We start from the raw sequence: 17198 nt of genomic DNA, 5'->3' as shown, positions 1-17198 counted from the left end.
GTTCGTTAGCACCATAACCGTGCTCGTGGGTTTCACAAAAGTGCTATACGTCTGAGACCTGCATCAATTCGGGCTTTCCTCCCACATGATGCTGGCAACTGAAATATTTTTCAAAGTGGCGTTCAACCCAACTCACTCATTCAGATTCACGTATCTATATAGAAAAGCGTACCTCACACACTAATTGACGGGACCTACATCTGCGCATGCCTTACATAGTATGACGAGATAGGAAACAACCATGTCGCTGTTACAGTCTGATAACAACACCTATTACATGTATTACAATTCTCACATTCTTCGCGTGATGCTCTTTATCACCCCCGTGATGTGGCTGGCATATCGCTGACTGCGGCATTAAACAACTCTTACTGTCATTCGTCACGATTATCTGGTATGATTGTTATAACTTGAAGATACTTTCTATAGACTGCCATCTTCATCATCGTCGTCGTCGACCTCATCATCATCATCATCATCATCATCATCATCATCATCATCATCGTTGTTGTCGTCACCACAGTCATCATAATCGTCAACGTCGTTGTCGACATCATCATCATCATTATCATCATCTTCATCAACAACATCGTCTTCGTAGTCGTCACTACCGTCATCATCGTCTACGTCGTTGTCGACATCATCATCGCCATCATCATCATAATTATGTATTATTTCAGGTTAATGGTTAACTAATATCGTTTACCTTATTTACAAATCATGAGCACTGTTTGACCTTTGTTGCGTTCTTGTACTAAGGGCAATTAACGCCTAGGAGCTGATATCCATTTTAAAAATATTATTCCTCTTGTATACGAGCAAGGGGATTCGTTAAACCAATAGCTTTTAAGTTTATCGTTAACATGGTTGACGAAAATGTTCAGTTACTTTTAAACAGGCCAGGAATTTTTTCTCCACCATATGGTTTGTTTTTCATTCTATCGCAGTGTTGAGGTTTCGACTTAAAGAAGAACGGTCATTAATGTCAACAACGTTGATTTACAATTAGCCAATCAATCGTTAAGTTAACGCCAGGTGTTTACGGCGTTGTGTCAACAGGGGAGATAACTCTGATAAAAGTGCACGTGAGTCAGTAAACCCAGATTAAATATAGTCACCGCCAAAAGAAACGCGAATATCGTACATGTTGGTTAATATATGAAGAATAACTTACATTCAAGAGATATTAGATTGGTTCGATGCACAAACGAACATACTGTTATGTTGTGTGAACCGGCGCTCATGAACGCACCACACATGTCACATGTGACGTCAGAGTTCCATGACTCGAGATGCACCATTTGTCTCATGTGCAGCATATCGTGATAGAAATAAAGACACTCTGTGGTAACACTCGACTGATTGTTAATTTTGTCATTAGGTGGTACACATTGGAATCATTCCCTCTTAACATGCAGACTTTATGTGTTTCTGTGGTTCACGTTTCTTTTGGTGGTGAGTATTTATCCAGGTTACATACTAGTGACTCCGTGTTAGAATATTTCCCAAAATCCATGTGTCACGGTAAGGACGGTCGATCATGACCTTGATAACCTGCCATGTCACGTCGTTATCAGACAGTGCGTGACAGTGTGACACGTCTGGGTGTACCGAGACACACCACGCCAGTACATACCAAGTTGTTGTATAAATTGAAACGAAATAGTATTTCGATCTCGGAACGTCTTAAGACGGGCGAATACCTAGTAACAATACCGTTGAGGAATATATACATTTGCAACACACGGCACACCTTTTAGGCAGAACCTGCTGTCAGTGAGTCATTGGGATAAAGACACCGACTCATTCATCGCTCCTGTTATGGTGGCATTTGTGTGCACCATACAATTTTACACCTCTTCTGATACGACTATACGCCAAGTGTTAACCCTTGCCGGTTAACTAGATAGCCCTAACATAACCACTGCTTTGTCAAACTTTAATGAGCCGTTTACTACGTGGATGGTTCATATAGAACAATATATATATATATATCTGCTAACATGAATGTCTAAACCTTATGTCAAACTATTTTGTCTCAACCGAAAATACCTGACCCAAGTCACACTGTCTGCAATGGTAAAGTGGTCTATTCGTTGCGGAACATGGATGGATATAATTAGTTCTGGTGTTCCATTGTTCCATTACAGGAATACGTAGGTGCAGTAGTTCTATTGTTCCTTTCATAACACATATTTATTATCTATATTTGAAACTTGTATATGTGCAGTGATATCCAGCTATTAATAAGCACTCCAAATCAATCAAGCAACCAACACAATAAAAACTCCGGTAATGATCATATGACCATGAACCATCTGACACAATAGGATACGATCTCCGAATGCAATGCTCTTCAACAATGCCATATTCATCATACCGTTCAGCAACGTTAGAATACTTGACTTTTCTATCCATTTGTTAAAACATGTCATTATTACGTCAGATGCCTTGAACGCATTTGGTGCAGTTTTAAAGCGATTTTGATCACAAACGCCGTCCGCCTGGTAGGCCAATCGGAATACTCCAGATTCCTGGTATCACATTGCTTTTTCTTGCGTTATCATTTTCTATGTCTCAACGCAAACGTGATTCCCACGCCTTCAAGGCAAAACCTGCTTCAACACTAAGGTCTTATTGCAGATGTAGATTGAGATTTAGTCCAATATAACTTCTTTAGATAGTTGAAGGGGTTAGACAGGCATATAGTTTAAGCCCAGTTCTTTTCAAACAAAGTCTCGACACAATTGTATAGTCATAAAATTTCCTACCAATTTTCACGTTTCCTCCAAAATATTGTTTTGTACAAAAAATGCCTTTGTGTATATTTAATGTCTACCTAAAAGAAACCGTTAGATGTAAGGCAAGGGCGTGAAATAGTGTGCGATTCTGTGCCCAACCGGACGTTAAATACATCTACAGTTACCGACACAATAGATTAAGTATGGGATGCTATTCAGGTGTAAATGGCATTCATTGGTAAGTTAGTGCAACTTAGCTGAGTAGCACGAACTTACCAGTGAAGCCATTTAACACCAGAGTATGAAAGGCTGTTAGACGGTTGTTACCTGAGGGCTTTGCGCAGCTCGCACATGGATTACGCTCTGAAAATCATATTGTAGTGAGGTATGCTCTATTCATTGTTTCATTAGCGATACTTGTGATTCACTCTCTTCTTGAAGGTTACAATGAAGATATACAACGCAGTATGTGCACTGGGTCGGATCTTGTCGTTGCCGCTGTTGTTGAACGGAATGAATTCTCTCCGGAGTCCTGGGCCCACATGCACAAAGCGACCATAGCGCTAAGATGATTGTAACCCCCATACTTTAACATAGTCTTACGATAGTCTCAGCACTAAGATCGCTTTGTGAAAGTGGGCCCTGAACTCTACCAAAGGCTTAAATCTGTGTTAGAACCGGAAAAGTATCTACTTCACATAAAAAGCCATATACATGAAACGTGAGCACTGTGGAAAATGAGAAACATTTTTGTTTACAACAACAGGAATTCATATCTTCGAGGAGTAAAGACCATCTATGTTTAAATACCATCCTTTTATGCGTAACAGTGAAGTCGAAGCATGGACAAGCATATCTATATGTTAGCTTAATGTAAACGAAAGATTGGATAGAAAGACATTAGCAGTAATTGAGCGCTAATTCTGTGTATCCTTATCGGATTGCATACAAATTGTGGATGATGTCAATTTTGATTTAATATATTATCATTGTGTTGTATTCATACCTGTATATGGTAGAGGTGTTATGGACTGTGTGCTTTGATACGTATATATATTTACAGGGGCATAGCTGTGACCTCTGCTTGAATTCTTGTGTAGTAACACAATGCATTATGTGAACCATGGGCTAGATCGCCGACATTCTGAATAAACAGATGCCATAGAAGTCTCGTTGATGAGTTGGTCTAGCACAGTATAGGAATGTTGGCATCACTTCTATATGAGAACACTCGCCATCTCTGAGAGATGACACTTCTTCATCGTACAGGGCTAGCATCGGCGCCAGGGAAGTAGTAGCCTTGAACTTTATTGACCATAACGGCTCTTGCAGCTGTAATAACAATGTAGCAATATGGTATTTCTTTTAAACATGGGTTTTGGTGTAATTTAATAATTTACGTATGTATATAAATTAGTATTACAGTTTCTTAAAACAACTTTAATTAACACCACATTATTCCAATATCAACCATGCTATGTGTAGAAAACTGAATTACCGTTATATTGACATGTACATGTGTCAGATTGTCGATCACTGACGGTTCCTTTACAATCTTTGGAAGCGTATCTCCAATAAACCACCTCTTCCGCTTTGCTTTTGTCGAATATAAAACCAACCTTTGCTAAGGATCCCGTTTGGATGACAAAACAATCAGCCAACAAATAAATATTGAAATATCCCGGTATATAATGATTGGGTAACCCCAATAGGATCTCAATTTCACGATGAACGGACAGTGGCATGCCGTTATGGGCACAATGGGCACGAGGTGCTTGAAAACCTGTGTTTGGGTGTATCGTGACAGAATCGTTACACATCACTAACAGAGAGCACAACAACATTTGCTGCTGAGGATTGCAATAACTGAATGTATATTTGTCCCCTCAGTGTCACAGACGTCGTTTAACGACCGAAGAATTAGATAGACACATAGGCATGCTTGAAACACACCGTCACGTTGACGTTGACCGTCACGTTGAAAACGTCTTTGTTGTCAGCCAAAGTGTGATAACCAGGGGATGGAATCGACACCAGACGTTTGGATCAGATACCCAGCGACATGTAGGTGGTCAACATCGTTCCAACAGACAGTGGGATGACAGGTTCTCATGATTGCGGAAAGTTAACACTTCGTGACTGCCATCATACTCAGAAATGACCCGCGGAACGCCAGTGGTAACGTTTCTACTCAAACAGTGAGTAATCGTCTCCTGTCGTGGAGGGCATGCATTCGCATCTCGCTGACCGAACATCTTAGGCAGACATGCGTGGATAGGTCTGAAGACCACGTCAATTGGACAGACCCTGGCAGGGCTTCAGTTCTTTTCACTGATGAGTCGAGATACAGTCTACACTTCTCAAATCGCCGTGCCCAGTGTGGCGTGGGTAAGAAGAAAGATTTCAGGATTCCAACGAAGCCAAACATGACATGGAAGGGGCTCAATCATTACACTAGAACTGGAACCGATCTCCACGTCCCATAGCGGGGCACGATGACAGGTGTGCGCTTCAGGGATGAGATTCTGGATATATGCGTGAGATTGATTGTTGGTGACAATAGGACCGGACCTCATCCTCCTCATAGACGATGAGATAACGGAGCCAGGCTGTGATCGCATCAGGTGGATCACATACGCGCTACTGAGGGTCGTGGTTGTTTTTAATTTGCCGTTTCAGTTGATTATTGGTCACATGTTGTTTGTTGGCATTGTGTGGCACATGACACCGGACTTTTGTTTATTAAACATGTCTTCACGCAATATTGTCTTTGGCTATTTCAACAGTTGCACACAATTTGACGTATTTAAGTGTATATGTGTATATTGAAAAGAAATCCAACATTCGAAACGAGTTCAGTTTATTTTTAATAACTGTCAGCTGTAAAAATACTCCCATCATCAAATAACACATTTATTTTCTAAATGTCAACATCACAAAATACCAATAACTCCAAGCGCGACTGATATAAAACCTGATTTTATTTGAATAATCAGCTTCAAAGATTACTGTAAAAACACAATTCCTCACAATAAAGGTATATCTTAAAATTATGAGATTTAGCAATACATTCATTAAAAAGAGTTGCCCTGATATCGTCATATAATACGCAGTGAAACAAAACATGGACCTCGTCTTCAAGGCTGTCATAACAGTGAACACTTTTTCTATTTTGGACAGGTACATCTTCATACCGACCGGTTTCCACTCGAATAGGAGCCACGCCACACCAAAACTTGGCTGGTGCAATTCTATAGTTTCTGGGCATCTCATTTGAAACATAGTATTCTGTCCCATATACTTGTTTGTAACATCGGTACATTCTCAATTTATTAAGCCCATTTGCCCCTCTTCTTTTCTTAACATATCACTCCAACGGGTAACAGAAAACTTATCTGTAAAACCTGCTGCGTTTAACAGATGTCCTAAATCCATACTACTAAACTTCTTTCTTACCCTACCATACCAATTATAACAACCATTTACAGCGTACCCATCAGCCCAGATAAACACATGATTGTTTAACCTACCGGACACTTTTCCAATGTCTGACAACAGGCGGTATCTATCCCATGTCCCCATTTATAGCGACTTTAGGAGCGTATTTGCTGAGTCCCAAATAAAATCTAGTGGCACTTTGGTGTACAGCATATATTGCTGACACGTCATAATCACCCCAGATAAAACCCCGTAATCAAGAACTGACCAAACCATACTATCATACCATTTGGAATAGGTTTGGAAATGTGTACCGCCTATTGTCTTAACTTTGGAAACACGTGCACGTGCTATTGCAGTAAAATCTAACTGGTCTGTGAACAGTTGACCAAGATAATAATACTTAGCAGCAGTGTCTAAAATCCGACACTAAAAATATGCTTTCGTCTGTATGACAGACGGGTTTCAAAAATGGATTATTTACAAACCGCCGTCCTATAGCTGGAATATTCCTGAGTGCAACGTTAAACAACAAACAAACAAACAAACCTGCCCTTAAGGGATAAAACATGGTCTTTAAAGGTTTGTAGGGCTGGGCCAGGTCCACAAAACGATCTTCGCTTTAACATGGATTTACGGCATCATAAGATCGCCTTGTGGAACGGGGGCCTTTTAAAATGTTATGATGTATCGAGATTATGTCATCATCATTTTCCGTACTGTTGAGTGCGATGGTATTTTGATATCCAGGAAATATTTCACAGAAATAGATAAGGAAAAAGACCGCGATTCAAGTCTCACTTAAGTATCACTGCAGTAAGGTACTGCTGTATATAAAGTGAATCCTCGTTAGTTTAAACCGGAGACCTGATCATTGTTGGGAACGCTTCAAAGGACACTTCCTACTCTGTAATCCGGAAACTTGTTAATCCGGAAGGTATCACTGGGTTAGGTACCGGATTAATGAGGTCTCGTGGAATCACTATACCTGTTAACTGCGCTCAGGAAATCTTCTCTGGTAGTGTCGTGTTTGGGAAATATTTTCTTTTGAGGCTTCAGATTTGACTAGTTTAATCATGCACCCCCCACACGTGTGACCACATGAACATTACTGCCACATTAAATACTGTTTTACCACTCATATCTATAGTAATATGCAGTTGGAATAGTTCATGTTTTTCATTTATGGCCAACTTATTGCATTTAATCATGACGAGATAAGTCCTCGAACCTTAAAAACGTTGCTTGAATCAACACCTGTGCACATTAATTCAATTTCATTTTATTTCAGGAGATAATTTAGCCAAATGTGACTCACGAGCTGTATAACAAACACCGATCCCGTATGAAAATGAGAGCTGCATTAGACGAGACCGCGAGTTCTTTAACTGTTTACAAACATTTGAAATTCCATCTGCGAAAAATGTGAGAAAAAAAATCGTAATTTTCCGCATCCTTTAATTCACTGTGTTGTTAAAATGCAAACATGTTCTGTGTGTTTTAATACATTGTTTATGGTAGACATGTGGAGGACATTACCAAATTTGATGCATCATTGACAAAAATGATGTCATTTCCCTATTTCGATTTGTACCATATGTTCCTGCATTTTATTCCAGGTGGGCAATTGGCTTGCCTTTGCATGTGTTTGTGACGAATGCCACCATTGGGGAAGAATACGCTCAGCTTTTCGCGAACACCTGGTATCATCACCAATTGATAGTGATTCATAAACACATGCTCATAATATAGTTGGAATCGTATTATAGACAGATTTCTGATAAATATGGAAATGGTTTTGTGACTTTTAGTTATTTGTACAAAAAGAAGTTTTTGAGTTTTTGAGACTGTATTGCTTCTGTTGTGTATCTGCCCAGACTCCTGCTTTGAAAATCATTTTTATTGAATTGTTTGGGATACGGTGGCATGCATGAACCAAGTCAGCGAGCCTGATCACCCAATCCCGTCAGTCGCCTTTCACGACAAGCACATCCGCCTTTTACGGCAAGCATGGGTTGCTGAAGACCTATTTGAACCCGGATCTTCACGGGTTGATTTTTTAATGAAGGCGTATTCTTCTGGGAAGGCGCGATCCTGCGAAACTTTATTTCAAAAATGCTAAAGTGGTGATCAGTTGGTCAACATGGATATTCAGCATGGATAACACCGTGATACCCGTGCGGCTGGTCCACAGTGTGTGTCATGTTACTCCGACCCCGTGGGGTTCCGGGTTAGGACAGGTCTCAGGGACCTATTTCTATCTTGACTGGCCACGAAAAAGATCAGGTCAGACTCGTTGGCGCGGATCGTTTCTTATGAATGTCAATGGTTTGTTTGAACCAGACTCGTGTATTACAGACCGCTGTCATAAAGCTGGAATGCTGCTGAATTCGTGTTCAACAACGAAAAATCTGAACGGAACACGCATTGCAGCCCGCCTTAGTCACATCCACTTGTGATAAGGAATGGTCATTTTGTATAGCCTTTGGAATAATTCAAATTAATGTGCTGGGGAAAATCTTATAGTAAACTTTTAAGGCATATGCTCATACTTAGAATCTTTGTGGAGAATAACACGTAGAACAGAAGTTAAAATGGCGTGTGGCATTTCAGTGGTACATTGTGAGTTAGTGAGCTTGGTTTTACGTCACTATAAAAAGTATTTCAGTTTTATCATGGCCTGTCAACCTGAGATGAAGGCCTTAAGGGGGCTCTCACACTTTGCCAAGTTGCGTCCCGAGTATGGACCCGAGCTAACTCGGGGGTATTCGTATCGAGCTCGTAGCGAGGTCGTACTAAACTCGGGGTAACTCGGGATACCTCGTACTGATCAACGAGAGTGGTGGAACTGTTCAAAACACTCGGGCCGCCAGCCAACTCCTAACAAACTCCTAACAAACCCGTAACACACTCGTCCTACTCGTACTACCCTCGTGGCGACCTCGTGGTGCTTGTACAGAACTCGTATGAGGATTGTCTGCAACATTTATTACCGAGTTGACCGAGTCTAATACGAGCGATGCGAGTGTAATTCCCGCCGAATTATTTTGCAGCTCATAGCCACTTCGTGCCAAAGTCGTACCAAACTCGTACAGCTCGTATCGAGATCGTTGTGCTCGTATGTAACTCTTAATAGACTCCTATTGGACTCTTATGGGACTCATATGGGGCTCGTAACACACTCGTAGCGTACTCGTAAGATACTCGTATACATGTAGTCTCTTCCCGAGTCCTAACCCAGTTAGGCTCAGGAGAGCTTGGGAACCACCTCGACAAAGTGTGAGAGCTGCTATAGATCTTTACCACATTGTGAACCCCACGAGCACGGCTATGGTGTTGACAAACCTTGAAACACAATCAGTACTAATTTGAAACCACGATACAGGTTTCTAGGAAAGGCAACGCTGCATGGCGGTCGCGGTGCTTCCGACTGGGCCAGCCTGGATAAATTAGGTAGTACAAACGTATAACTGAATTTCAGTTAAGACCAAATATGAAACAATGCTGCTAGTTAGACGGTTGTTAGCGAAAACGTTTTGTTCAATTTACACGTGAAAATGGCAGTAGGGCACATGTAGAAATAAGTTATGGAAATGTAACACCCACTGTCACACACTGTTAGTGACGTAGTTAATAAATGCAAAGACTACCACTTAGGCGCTGTCAGTCAGCTGTCAGTCAAACAAACAAAATACAACATACACCATGAACAAGGAAGACAGTCGTTGAATTTTGTGTATGACCACGCCCATTTTTAGACGTCATCAGCACAACATATAAGAATGGGTCGTGGCATTCTGTGTTCACTGAAAATCACAGGACCCCTTGGTGAGTAAACAGTTCTATGTCAGTTAGGTGTACCGTACACATATCTATCAACTCATCCATATGTGCCGTAGTATGTTCATTTTGACACACACACGGATGGTGCAGGCAGCTTCAGGCATGTGACATTTGTAGTGTAGTTAAACCTGGCGAGAACAACATATCTGTATTTGACTTTGAGAAGTGCCAAGACAGTAATGACAGCATCTCTACTTTTAAATCTGATTTAGAGTTGCATGGTCTATGCATATCCGTCCAATCAAAACCTACTCCACCAGAAGAGCAGTGCAACAAGGTTGTGTTCTCTGTCCGTTTCGTTTTGTCAGTTCCGGTAAATATTTTTCTCCCGTAAACAGTATTATTTAATTATTATGCATTTTAAGACAAACTATTTGAGAAATGTTCATATACTTGTGTAACAACACGTGACATTCTCTGACCGCCCCATGGTGACGGTTCTCGTGGCATTATTGCCGGAGCTCGATACACCATGCCGCGCGTATTCTCTATCCTTCTTTGTATGTCTGAAAATACTTAGTCTAGTACTTATTCATTTTCAACAAAAACAAGATCTACCAAGTTGAAAGACGACACCATCGTGCTTCAGTTTCTCCTGATCGTGTGTTGACACTTCTTTAACCTGTTATGTATTTGCGTGGTCCACGCTTCATTTAACACGGACAATGAAAACCCCCGAATCGTGACGTTTAGGAGATGTGAGCTTCCATCATGTCGCTTGTAAAAGCGAGTATTTACAAAAAACAAAGACGCGTATTTCTCAATAACTTATAAAGTTAATTATATTTCCATATATAATAAACTAACGGGCAAAAGAAACGCCACCAAACAATTTTCTGGTCTAAAACAAAGCAGGTGCAAAATTTAGTTACAGTTGATGTTTTATTATAAAAAGACAATTATTCAAAAACGGTATTTGAAAATGACCAGATAAAAACATGTACTTAAAGTTCTGCAAACACGTTTATCATCACTGTCCAGTATTCGATCACACCCGCAGAATCAACGTCGATCTCTTTTAAAGTCCCATGCTACGCACATGGCTCAGCATCGGATGTGACTCCCTCTAGCAACGATGCAAGCCCTAACACGACAGAGTACACGAGTCTCCTGACATTCTGATGGCAAGGCAATTGCCAAAGCACCCTTCGTCAATGGCGGTTGTTGACGTTTCCGAATCCTGCTTCCAAGTTGGTCACATACATGTAGGTGCTCTATGGGCGACATGTCCGGTGATCTGGCCGGCCAGTGTAATACGGTCGCATTGTTTGCGTTCAGTCGCTAGTGTCCTGCTGAAACAGCGTTCGTTGGTGTCGTTGCAGGAAAGGCAGCACTACAGGCCGCAAAACCTCAGCAATATAACGACATTTCCGTCGATGATGACCAGATCTGTCTTCTGGTCCCCACGGATGCCACCCCAGACCATGACACTACCACCTCCATCAGGCTCCACTTCTTGGACGCAACAACGTGCCGTCCGTTTACCACGTCGATTCGAAACCGCCAATCAGGCTTGAAGAGCTGGCACCTACTCTCGTCGCTGAAGGGCACTCTTCGCCAATTTCTCTGCTACCACTGCCGTACAGTCCTGGCCCATCTCAGTCTGTGACGTCGGTGTAGAAACGTTAACGTCATGCCCTTGAAAGGTCGATAGGCACGGAGACCATACAGACGGAGTCGTCTAGCAACAGTCCTTCTGCTGACTGGATATCCAAGGCTGTTTGCGGATGATGACGTCTGGACATTAGGTGAAGCGTCCGTAAATACCGGTCTTCTTGTGGGGTCGTGACCTTGGGTCTTCCACTCCTCGGCCTGTCTGCAGTACTGCCAGTTTGCATGTGATGTGTGACAAGTCTTGCGATGACGTACTTGAAGCAGCCCATGGTCCTGGCAACGTGCTCCTGCGTCTCTCCCATTTGCAACATACCGATGGCTCTCTTCCTCTGCTCTGCGGTTAGTCGAGGCATATTCGTTGTTTCATGTTATGAGAGAGTACAATCCTGCTCATATTTTATACCAGGATTTAATACGGCTAACTTTGTGCACATTTTGCATTTTTTAGTGATTAAATTCACTTTTTCACAAATCACGTGAAGCACGTGCACATGTTCACGGGGAATAGGTAAGTTGCATTTCAGCCATGTGTTGTTCCCAACTGTTTGCGTGCTGTTTGGCAAATTTGTTGAAAACTGACGCCCATAATTTATTTGGTGGCGTTTCTTTTGCCCCATACTCGTATCTAAATTAGTTGTATAGCGAAAGATATGTATGTACAAACTGTTACACTCATATTGCAATATATAAGATATCTACGCGATAAATCGCAAAGAACAATGAAAAACGAAGAGGGCTTTTTGCACGATAAAACATTGTTGTATCATGACGTCATTTCTGCATTTTCGAATATGCGCTCGCATATATTGGACGACATCATTTCTGAGAGGGAAGTGTCTAGTAAGTAGTTGGGCTACGCAGTAAACGGCAGTGGCCGAATGATCACATCCAGAAGTGAGAGAGATATGACAAACGGTTTAGGAGAGAAAATTATGGACGTGTGGATTGTGAGAATATCCAGGATATTCTAAACGTAACCCACCTTTCATAAATGGACTTGTCCGACATTTCCGAGGTCGGATTCTATCCAGGGAGCCATCATTATTACAATTTGGGTAACTACTTTTTAAAGCTTGTACATGTTATCAACATCCTTAAATAGGCTGTACAGAATGTTGGTTTCTCATTCAAGAAATAAACGACTGCCCCCCTCATGGTTTATTCCACGTGCAGTTTATTCGATCTAACAAGTGTCATTGTTTATAATGGTTGTCCATTTTCCCCGTTTCAAGCATCCAATCAGTGTGACATAGTCATAAACTACATGTTCTTCAGCTGTTGATCACCCTGTCAAGATACTCAGACCTGTTGACGCTTGTTGGCATATGTTCACGTTTGACATCAAACATACCTTGGTGACCCTTTAATAATGACGCAAAGTATATTTCCAAACAACACATGGAAGTTGGGGGGATATTAATATTATATATCTACTTATGTAACACTTATCATTGTTCCGTTCACGAATTTAAAAAGATAATTGCACTATTTCAGTTTGAATTTTGTAAACGGATCTGAAACTGTTTCAGGGAAACACTGACCTCCGTGCACTCCAGTCATTATAATACGTATCCTTGATTCGTTAATCCGGATATGTGTTAACCCATTACTTTGCACAGTAATGATGAACCAGATAGGCATATCATGACTAGAATAACCGCCTGTGACGCCACAAGTTGTTTCAATCAGAAAATGCCTGATTTGGGTGGACGTCGAGTAATGTCCCACAATCAGAAGAGAGAAAAAACCCAAAAGATTTGTAAAAAATGTCCATTATTGATATAAGGAATACCCCTGGTAATTTAAACGACCAGCATGTTCAGTATTTACCAACTGAAGTGAATATATGTTCGGTTTTGCGCCATTGTCAGAACTATTCCATTGATATCGATGTAGGGTACGTTTAGAATTAGTTTCACGATGGGGAAAGAGACCAAGGTATCTGGCTTGACGAGCAAAAGTTTTAACAACAAAGTCTTGGCTACCCACACACTTACAAAATATCATAGCGGTTATAATTAGATTTGACAGACAATGGTATAGTATTCATGTATATATCTCAAGAATGCCTTTTGTCATCCTGTTAAGAACGTCCCCCGTCCCCCGAGTCCAATTTGCTACACAATGCTGCCGAATTCGCTGTGGTCCGTTGGACCCAGTCAGTCTGACCTTGGGTCTTGCGGTTAGTATCTGAACGCAAATGGGGGGTCAGATGCGTGGACTACCTGTTGTGCATTGGGTCACTCCAATAATAGTACCTAAGGCGTTTTTGTCTGAATATGCTTGTCAGTATATCTTAGACAATATGTCATAGAAACTGGACAAAAGTCTTGACTTTAATCACTTAATCTGATAACTAAACACAGTGGACTATTTATATAGAAAAATTTAGGAAAGGATCCCTATCGGTACAGTTGCCCCGAAGGACTGGCCGGTAAATATATATATAGCTAGGCAAGTCTAGATCAAAGTAACCCAAATCTAGTTTCCTTGATTCCACATGAAACAGCAGAAGTGGAAAGGTTCTTTTGAAAAAGATAAATTACAATTATTTGAAAGAAATGGCAGAATTGGTACAGTTCCGACACCCATAACGTGTCAGAACAAGAGAAACATCCACGTAAGGGAGAAGGGTTGTGATCACAACCCCTTGTAACGAAGATACAGTAATGAGAACATAGCATGTCTGGTTGAATCATCCACTGAAACTGGTTCACCCAACCAGACCCAGATATGAATCGAACTGTCGCTAAATATCTTTCCTACAACATTCACAAGGCCATCCAAATCACGTTGCGACTACATATCACTTGTGAAAGGACATAGGTCAAATGTTCCAGAGCGTAATGACATTGAACTTTAGACTATTGTTGAAACATGTGGCCCTATTTCTGACATTTGTAATAAAGGTATTCGTGCAAACGGGAAAATACAGTCCATATATTCTTGACCCTTCGTGTGACCATCATAGATGTATTTGATGCCAATATCATTAAAATCAGATATTAGTTCTCGGTAGCGAGTACTAAGATCTGATTTTAATGAGATTGACTTGATACTCTCTATCTCAAGAGGTCAACTCTAGCTGTTGGCAGGATAAGGTATTTGTCTTGCAATTGGCCTATTGACTTTAACACTGCTTACGGTATATTTACCTTTGATCGTATAGACCATACGCTTATGTATTCGCATTTTTAGACTGGTCTAGAAATTACAGACATTTTTTGTTAAATCATTTCAATGTATCTCGCCTCATCCTCATCCTGTTCACCTTTAGTCATTTAGTCCAGCGGGCAGTGTGTTCGCTCGTCATGCTGAATTTATTTGTTTGGTGTTGACTCATCTTGAAGTCCTACATAGAACAGGGACCGCCTCCATGGTCTAGTGGTAGGGCATCCGTTGGAGAACGGAAAGTCGTGGGTTCGATCCCCGGCCGCGTGATACTTAATGGCGTTAAAAGATGGTACTTGTTGTTACCCTGCCAGTTCGGCTTACGGGGCTAAAACAAGGACTGGTCGACTCGGAGACAGTATTCTGTGTCTGAGTGGGATATTCAAGTGGACCAACACTATAAAATCGGCATCAGTCCGGACTAGCACACACACACACACACACACACTCACACTCACACTCACTCACTCACTCACACACTCACACACGCTATATAAGTGCAGTAATGATGACCGCGACGTTAAACCCAATTTCACCTCACCTCACCTCACCTTGAAGTCCTCTATAGAACAGCACGTTATCTAAGGTATACGTCTTCGTTATCAACACAGCTTCAGCAAGTCATTTATCTGTTTCCTACACTCGTGTAAGCCTGTCTTACAACATGCCTAACTACCAAACATCCTTATCACAAAGTGGTCGTTCCACATGGCTGTGTAAACAGGGTTACGTGTTTCTCCTGTGTTTATACATTCTCCATTGACCGAGGCTGAGGGGGCTGCTTCTCACAGGGTTGTATAAGAATAGGCAATAGCTTTTTAATACAGATAACAAATGTGTAAGCCCAGTCTGCCTTGGGACATTTCTATTCATACCAAGCCAAGCTGAACACACACAAGTGAAAGAGTAGCTACTGCATACGGGGTGGACCATTTGATATGGCGGGGTTAATCATAATGTGTTTAACAAATATAAAACGTTCACTTGACACTTGCTGTTATGAAATAAGAGGTTTGCGTCCTTCTTTCAGGGAAAGGAATTGTATGCCTTGATGCTTTGACTGAAAAAAATTTTTGGAATTGAAATAAACGTCTCAGACACCACTGGAAAATTAAATGGACGGTCACATATAATTCGGGTTTTTTTCTATCATGGAAAGCGTTCATATAACAATGGCGTATCATGTGAGATGACTCGTTTTTATTGTGTAGTGCGATACTTGACTTGTTACCGACACCCATGACATGGGGATGGCATGAGGCGACAGGCTGGGTGGTGTCAGCCACGCGATACACCAAGATACGTTTCTCATTAGTCCTCATTAGTCCTGCGCAATGGCTGTGGAATATTTCCGCTAACAATGTAATAAAACAATATGAATATTTCATTTTTTATTTCTTGTTTCTATCGTTACCTATCGTATAGTTGGAATAACTATGTATTTTACTAAGAGCCTAGGCAAGGCTGGATCCAATTCAACTAAACCTTGAAAACAGCAGAAGAAGGAAGATTCTTTTGAACAAAATTATTTTAGAAATGAAATGTTTTCAAAGACTAAGTGTTAATCTAGTGTCTCATGTGACTCTAGCTTACTCTAAAATAAAAACTCTTTGTCCTGAAATACATTACTGATGATGATTAATAATAATGCCGATGTTGAATAAAGCTGACTAGAGCTGGCAAGACCTGCTTTACTATATCTAGACTGGTATTGTTTCATGAAATACATAAATTCCAGAGTGATGGTGCAGGACTATGGGGAATACCTACAAACATCGACACCCCCCCCCCCCCCCCCCCCTCCCCGGAATAGCTACCATCAGATCAGTTGTCTAGTATGATATCCGATTTATCATGACCTGTTATTGCCTACAGAATACTCAACCTTACAAACAGCATACCTTACGCGACCTCCTTAGGCAGTACGTATTTTGTCTGTGTTTCCTGTCTCTCGCCCGCCCAGAATGTTCATTCCGACGAAATAATACAACGTATTCGTGCCTAAATTTTCCCTGCCGCTATGGAAAAGTATACATCATGTGATAAAAACCTACTCCTAACATTGCACAGTCATAAAAATGTAGGGTCAGCTTAATCTTTCTCCAGCTATGTGCATTAAAAATTCCGAAGCAAAGCGTCCCGATCTACGGCATGAATTGATTAAAAGACTGGTAGCAATTATTTGTAATCGTCGCATTGTCATAAAATAAGTTATACAGTTGGTGAAAACAGTTTTTAAAATATTTTTTTTATTTTTTTAATATTCCATTTCGCCCGTCTGCTCTTTTGCTGGTTGAGGTTGGAGATGAGAAACACATAAAAAATATGGATGGCCTTACGTTAAGATAGCGTCAACTTCAATACCATACCGAGAAGACTAACATTTGTTTT

The 17198-nt window shown here is 41.0% G+C and overlaps 1 protein-coding gene across 1 annotated transcript in view; it reads right to left on the bottom strand.

Moving 5' to 3' along the window:
• The window catches only part of LOC139444912 (mannose-1-phosphate guanylyltransferase catalytic subunit beta-like), a 143526-nt gene that overhangs the window by 77734 nt on the left and 48594 nt on the right, over positions 1–17198 (bottom strand). The window lies entirely within an intron of this gene.

Source organism: Haliotis cracherodii, unplaced genomic scaffold, assembly GCF_022045235.1.
Source record: "Haliotis cracherodii isolate W230 unplaced genomic scaffold, xgHalCrac1.p SCAF_6, whole genome shotgun sequence".
Classification (NCBI taxonomy): domain Eukaryota; kingdom Metazoa; phylum Mollusca; class Gastropoda; order Lepetellida; family Haliotidae; genus Haliotis; species Haliotis cracherodii.
Note: the sequence above shows the minus strand (reverse complement) of the source record. Positions and strands in the feature narration are given on the sequence as shown.